Genomic DNA, 7938 nt, shown 5'->3' with positions numbered 1-7938 from the left:
TATTCATAATGTTTCAGGTATTAGTAGGTATTCTTTTTATTGTTGCATAGTATTCAATTTTAAGGATATTATTTGTTTACCATTCATCTGCTGATGGACATTCGAGTTGTTTCCAGCTTTGAACCATTAGAAATAAGGCCAGGCACTTAATATTTATTACATTTATTCCAGTAGAAGAGGAACTTAGGAACTCTTTTTAAAATATTTTAAGCACTAGAATGTTTTCAGTATTCCAATAAATCTCCAGATGACTGTTTGTATAATACTTTTCCTCCTCTTTTCTCATTAATGTCTCACATGAAATAAGTGGGAAACAACAACAAAGAGAGGAAAAAGGTGAAATATGACAAATGAGAGCAATCTAGTTTTGTTTGTTAGAAGATGAACCTATCCATGTCTTAGTTGAAAATTGCCACAAGGATGTGAGTATTAAATGAATTAAGGGTTGCATCATCTGAATTAAATATTCATAAGTATTCCTCTGAGAACTTTTAATTCAGTAAGCTTTTCAATGAGCAGTTTTGTTTTATAAAGGCCTTGATGTTCATTGAACTTCATACACAATTTATATTTTTATTTTCTCTGCCTATTTTCATTTAATAAGAGACTATGATGTTTCCTTTTTGGTAAGTATGTAACTTCTTAGTTTTTCAGACTATTTTGCTTTGCAAAGTTTTGCTTTAGTTCTCTTCCATTAAAGGAAGTGACTTATTTATATAGAGTATTATGTAGGTGTTTGATGAATGTTGCTACCAAGTAGAAATAGAATGTAATGCCACTGTAAGTAGAGTTTTATTAGCTGCTAAAATATGAAGGATTTCAATTTTCCTAAGAATTTAAATAGGATAAAATCACTTTGGAGTTTGGTAAGGGTTCTATATTCTAATGGAGAACTTTGAACAAATTAAAAAGTTGTTTGCCTTTTGTGAAAATGCCAGTGGCCTAATGTAAGAATGATGTGCTCTTAGAGATGCTTTTTCTCCTCCAAAATATTTAATTGGGACTGTGCAAGCTTTGGCAGGATAATACCCCAGATGTAGTGGAGGCATGTTGTGCAGTATTATCTAGATCAATCTTCAGGACTTCTGACTCTCATGAATTTGAACAGAAATCTCCAAGTCTATGTGCTCTTCAGTCTGCTGTGGTATAAAGAAATGAGAAAGTGATTTTTTTAGTTATCTCCTTTTGCACACTTCTTAAAATTTTAACAATAATGGCATCGTCTTCATTTTGGAGACCATGAGAAGTTGAGTTGCAAATAGCACATTGTCCTGCAAAGCAGCTGCCATAGTATAAAATGAAAATTATCTTTACTTGTATTGAAAGGCTGATGTTACTCGTTTAGGTACAATTTCCACTTGGATAGGGCCCATAAGATATGTAGAAAAGTAATATATAGAAGATATTTGCTAATTGTTTCTTTCTCCTAAATACAGCCAGATTCCACTAGGCATTTCCTAGAGCAGCATTTTATATATAATCTGTATTAATAAAAGTTAATAAAAATATATGAATTAAAACTTGAAGAGTGGTCTTGAGGTGTTTGTATTTTAAACTTTTCAGTTATAGAAATAAATGTAACCATTTTGATTTTTAAAAATTTTATTATTTTATTTTTAAATTTGGCATATTATATTATGGCACTTCCTATGATTTTTGAAGCATGACCAGGAATCTATATTTAAGAACAAAGTGATAAAAAGAAAAATATATGATAAATAATATTTGTAGTATAAAACATCTTACTAGGATATATTCTAATATGTTCTTTCTCTAAATGAAAAAAGTTGTGTGTGTGTGTGTATGTGTGGTCATAGATAGCAAAAAAGGCAATATTAGGATTTGGCTAGTCAGAATGTAAGCCACAAGTATGAATAGAAATCTAGATGATCAGAGGAATGTGGGAGATTCTAAACATAGAGAATTGTTTTTATTAAACGTAAAGTGGTGTACTGCTTAGGCTTCAGTATGTATGACCAAGTTTGAATCTACCTGTGTTTATACAGCAAACAAAATTCTCACAAAATTTATCTTGCACTGTGTTGGTAGTTGACAGCTCCATTCACCAAAAGATTTGTTGAATATTCATTATTTGTGAAATACAATCCTAGATAAATCATATAGATCTATGCCCTCAAAATGCCCATGATGTGGTAGATAGAACAGAGAAGTAGAGCAAGAATTATAGTTTCACACTTAGGAGTATATCAGAATACAGCCTTGGCCTCACTACTTGGCCCAAATCTGCTAGAAGATCTCAGTCTCTGGAAAGATGAAGAGCAAATGGCCACCTGAGCCTTGTTTCTTGGAATTTTTGACCTACAGTGTGGCCACCACATTAACCAGATTAATCATATCTAATCTCTATATAGCATCTGTTATATAAACAAAGTATGAAGTTCAAATTGAAGGTTAATATCTGAAGGCTAACTTTTTTTTTTAAATATATGGGCAGGCACTGGGAATTGAACCCAGGTCTCCAGCATGGCAGGCAAGAACTCTACCACTGAGCCACCGTTACATGCCCCAAAGATTGACTTTTAAATTTAATCATTATAAATGTAACAGAAGAAAAATATCTTTATGTGCTTTAAATGTGGAATTCCAATTAAATAAATAGGAGGAATTAATAAAAATAGTACAAATATTAAGCAATACTACATTAGCTAGATGACTTTAGGAAGAACTTTATATATTTTCAACAAATGTTTGTAAAATTATAAAACATATAAAGGTAAAAAAATATGTAAATATAAAAATTTAGATACTAAATTAAGGCAGAAAAGCAATACAGGCAGAAGAGTACAAGTGAGGTATAGATTTCTTTCTTTTTTTTTAAAGATGTGGAAGAAAATTTATTTAGCTTTGTGAGCTTTTACTTACATGATAATTACCTACTCTTGGCACAGGTAGACCTTATTAAAATTCCATAAATTGCTTTAATAAGGAAAACTTTATGTTGATTTTATGAAGCTTTCAGATATTAAGTTTGAGAAACTTACTGATTATCAGGATTTGCGTGCATGATCCCAATCAAAATGGTAAAATAAACCAAAAAACATGACATTTTGACAACCACCAAAATGTAATCGCAGTTTCTAGCCAAACACATATTCCTATGATATACTCATCTTGAACCCTTAATTTTTTTCCATTTTATAGTCTTTCACATTTTTTCTGAATATAGGTTACAAATAATAATCTTCATTATCTCTCCAGTCTCAATACCAAGTCACCTTCACATGCTGCTCCTTGGCTATATTTTTAGCCTTATAAAAGTAGTATATACTTATTAAACCAGTTATACTCCAGTAATCTTGCCAGTGTAAAAACATTAAAGAATTAAGAACAAATAATGGAGTAATTATTTCACTGATGCTAATCAGCAACAATTCTGCCTGATAAATTCTTTCCATCTCTAAACAGCACTGGAAAGAAAAGTGAAATTAGGGGAAACCTATGATATTTTACCAGCCATCATATACTTTTAATAGTTTGACAGCAGAAAAACTTGATAAGAGTAAATTAATTGGCTAACATTTAAATATGTACACTTTAATAATGAAAAAGCTTATAAATACTTAGGTAAACATGTGGAGAAGCTGACCTAGATATATAAATTAGGAGATACAAGTGTTCATCTACATTTTCTTTCATTTTTTAAAGAATAGTTTATTGACATTTAATGTACAATAGCTCATTTGTCATTTGGAAGTCTCTTTATTATAAAGATAATTCTTTTGCTGATGATAAACAGCAGCCTTGTCTGTGATTATTCTGGACTTCCACGTTGGATAAATTCAGTTTCTTCTTGAGGCATTGATTTCCTTCTGTATTTCTGAGGTGATGATTTTACTGTTTCTGTAATATCTGGAGGATGCTGAGGCATCAGCAAATCTGGTGATTTACTTTCCATAGAGTGCTGTGAAATTGCAGATGAGTGAGATGGTGTTCCTGCTGATCTCAAAGCTTCTGGTACATCGAGTTTAGGATCATCTCTTCTGTCAGGGAACCTTATCCATGAAGGACGTGTCTTGACTTCCTGAACTACCCTGCTGGCAGAAGCTGTCTTTCTGCCCATCATGAGATCATAGATCTTTGTAGAATTGTTTACATGTATGCTAGCATCTATAACTCAGGCAAAATTACCTTTATTCTTTAATTCTATTGAAGCTATGGGTATTCAAGAGCAAATCTAATTTGGGAATTCTTATTTCTATAAGGATGCATTAAAAGCAGAATAGCAACTTCAGGACTCTAGATTTCATAGGAAGGAAAATTGCATAATAATGTATATAATAGTTTCCATAGAAATTTTCACTTGGCCATAATAAATAACATTCAAAGTGTGAAGAAAAGAAGAAGATATTAGAGTCATGTACTCCAAAAGTTCAACTAAGCTCAGTTAAAATTAGCATCTACTTAATAAAACAAATATGTAGCATGGTGACTACAGGAGCAATCTAATGAACTACAGAGCTGAGAAATAATTGTTGTAAAATTTTTAGTGCTAATATTTTTCATAATGAAAATAAGATTCAGTGTGAATTAAAATATTTGATAGTATTTCATAGTTATTATTAGCTATGACCATGACCAACCCCTAACAAATATTCCAAGAAACTTCCCCCAGCCATGATTTCCAGGAAACTCATCGAGCCCACCCTAGCCCATGCAACAGTTGCCTGATACCTCTTGCCCTCCAGTAGTTGCAGCTCTCACAGCTGCAGTCTTGTGATAAGGTTTCCTTACCCAATATGCACCCTTCAGCAGTTACAACCCGGCATGACTACAGTAGCACGTAAAATTTAAACCTCACCAATGAAGAGCTACCACCTCCATGCTTAGCCCTTGCTTCAAAAATGATCGATGAAAACTTGCCATTTCCCCTACCCAAGCTAAACAATGGAATTCCACCACCTCTCTTTCCCTGCTTCAGCCAACCATCCTATATAAGCTGTACTCCTTCCCTTTCTCAAGGCTGTTGCCATCTGAGGCTTCAGCCCACCTGTGCATAGCCTTGCAATAAAGTTCCTTAGTTGAGTTTTGGTCTCTTCTTCCCTCTCCCAGTTGAAAAATATCGGTTATTTGTGGCATAATATTCCAACTATCCTAGGATGGGGCCTGAAAAATCAGTGAAACTTTCTTCATATCCACTCTTTGCCTCTTGCTGTCTCACCCTAAAGCTTGCTGTAGACCGCCCATTTCCATAGCCAACCACAAAACCACACACCCTTCTGGACCGTTATGCACCTGTTTTCTTCACCTCCTAACTTCTGCTCACATAGCTAGCAACCACTCTCTCGCCCGTATGATTGGCTGCCCCACCTACCCTCTCCACCTATTACTAACCACCCCGTAGCGTTCATCAGGGCCTCCTACCCTAACCTAAGCCCCCCCCACCAACCATATATATTCTTTGTGTTTCCTCCTGAGGGGGTCTTAGCCTGTAAGCCTTGCCAGCCAGCTAGGTCCTGTGAGCCCTATGCAATAAATTACTGCTATTATTCTTTAGTCTCAGTTTATTGTGCTCACGAGCCCTCCAGACCTTCGAGCCCCATGGTCTCAGCTGACACCACTCTCTGGCCGAACCACATCCGAGGACGAGACCCCAGTGCGGCCGGGCTAGGTAAGCCCCAAGCCGCAATTGGCGCCTGAACAGGGACCTCTCTTCGTCTCCTCCTCTCCAGCTGCCGCTCGACAAGGTAAGGGCCCCCGCTCTCTCTGGCTGAGAGCCCCTCTAACCTTTCACTAGTATAAATGAATTATTGGCTCTTGTTGATATCTTAGTGTTAGTGTGGGCAGCAATATTAGCACAAATCGCCCCTAAAGATTGGAATTTAGTAGAAAGACTTTTGCTTGCCATAACGTTTCTCTGCGCTGTAGGGTGTATTACCCTGCTAGTTTTTCTTCCTTAATTGGTAGAACTCAGCCCCCATCCTCCTCCGGCTCACTGCTACAACTTACCTCTTATCATGGGCAATCGCATTTCAATATGCCAGGTGCCACAGGTCCGTGCGCTGGCAGCCCTGCTAGACACTCATAAATGCAAGGTTTCCGTTCGCCAACTCCAAGCTTATTGGGACCTCTTGCTCCCATTCAACCCATGGCTTGTCACTTGCCACTTGAGGGACCCGGCTACTTATGACCAGCTTATCGATCGGGTCACCCAAAAAATGGAGCACGAAAACAAGCGTTTCCCCCCCGGGCTCCTGCCCACACTTATTACCATCCGTTCTTGCCTACACACGGCTCGCGGCCACCATCCGATAGCGCCCCCCAAGAAGCCTTATCGGCAACAAATTCTGCTAATTCAGAGGAGTCTCATAATAACTCTGACCCGGACTCTGAATCCTTATTTGAGCAGCTGAATAATGAGCTCGAGCTCTGTCCTCCTAAACTTAACAATCTGGCAACAGAGCAAGATGGCGAAATTCCTCCTTCTTGTTCGAGCAAAGACAAAGAAAACCGGAAGTGCCTTTATCCCGCCCTTCCTAAAGATGGCGGTTTCGCGCATCCCGCCCTTCCTAAAGATGGCGGTTTCACGCCATCCGGTGAGCCACTTCCTCCTTCTCCTTCAACCAAAAAGGAGAAGTGCCTCCCAGCTGCCCCCCCTCCACAGAGGGAGGAGCCTTGTCTGACATCTTGTGCTCTAGCCCCACCCTGTCCGCCATCTTGTGCTCCGGCCTCCTTGCTGGTGGCGCCTTCCTGGCCACCATCTTTTGCACCAGACAACTCTCCAGGCCCATTATTTTGCACCTCCACCCCTCAGTCGGCAGCACCATTATGGCCCCTCAACACTGGCGCATCTAACGACCTGGCTGCCCCTCAACCTATTTTGCTGCCACCGGTCACTTGCTTCCCTATGAACGTTGCTCCCACACCGCAGCACCCACTCCCCTGGTACCCCTTGGAACCAGAGGACACCAAGTGGCTGCACAAAGCGGTAAAGGAGGATGGATTTGCCAGTCCATATGCAACCCACCTCCTTGAGGAAATCTCAACAAACCTGTGTACTCCCCATGATTGGACCTCCTTAGCATGGGCTATTCTTACACCTGGCCAGTACGTTGACTGGAGGGCCCACTTTAATGCTGAGGCGGAAAAGCAAGTCACATTCATGCACCAGTTTGAACCCCCGGGTCTCGGTGTGCCTCTCGAGGCTTTCTTAGGGATGGGCCCCTATGTTAATCCTGCAGTATACCTGCAAGCCCCAAATGGATTCTGGATACAACTGAGGGAAGTCACCATGTGGGCCTTCTGCTCCTGTTCCGCAGCTAAACCCGAAAAATTCACTAAACTTACACAGGGCAAGGACGAGGAATTCCCCTCCTTTGTCTCACGGATTACTGAGACATGTGAGCGTAAAGTTCTGGGTGAACAAGCACAAACTGCCCTTGCCAAAGAGCTTATTTTTGAGGGCGCAAGTCCGGCCTGCAAACAGGCCATACTGCCCATCAAAGAAAAGGCCATGCATGACTGGGTGCTCGCTTGCAGTAATATAGACTCTAGTGCGGCCTCGTTAGCTCAGGCCATTGCCACTGCCATGGCCCTAATGTCTGGCTGCTTCAGGTGCGGAAAAATGGGGCATTTTGCAAAAAACTGTACCACCCCTAGCCCGCCGCCTACCAAGCAACTGTGGCAGCAGCGCAAGCCCCCTACACCCTGCCCTTGCTGCAACAAGGGCTATCCCTGGGCTCGAGACTGCCACGCTAATAACAAAGTGCAGCCTTTAAACTTGAAAGGGGGCATGTCTCAGCCCTGCCCCCAAGAGACACAGACCCAGGCCAAGACCAGCCCAAGCCATAATGTGGTCAATCCCTATAACCCCAACCAAGCCCACCCGTAAACTTAAAGTCGGGGACAATTGGCTCCTCAGCACGGTGGACTCGGGAGCAGAAATTTCATGCCTTCCTATCAAATGGAAAAGTTTATGTC

At 39.8% G+C, this 7938-nt stretch overlaps 1 pseudogene; it reads right to left on the bottom strand.

The window, feature by feature from the left end:
* Window positions 1–3701: 3701 nt before the first annotated feature.
* LOC143672586 (alpha-ketoglutarate dehydrogenase component 4 pseudogene) lies at window positions 3702–4084 on the bottom strand (annotated as a pseudogene).
* Between the last annotated feature and the right edge of the window lie 3854 nt (window positions 4085–7938).

This window comes from Tamandua tetradactyla, chromosome Y, assembly GCF_023851605.1.
Source record: "Tamandua tetradactyla isolate mTamTet1 chromosome Y, mTamTet1.pri, whole genome shotgun sequence".
NCBI classification, from domain to species: domain Eukaryota; kingdom Metazoa; phylum Chordata; class Mammalia; order Pilosa; family Myrmecophagidae; genus Tamandua; species Tamandua tetradactyla.
This window is presented reverse-complemented; position numbering and strand designations above follow the sequence as displayed.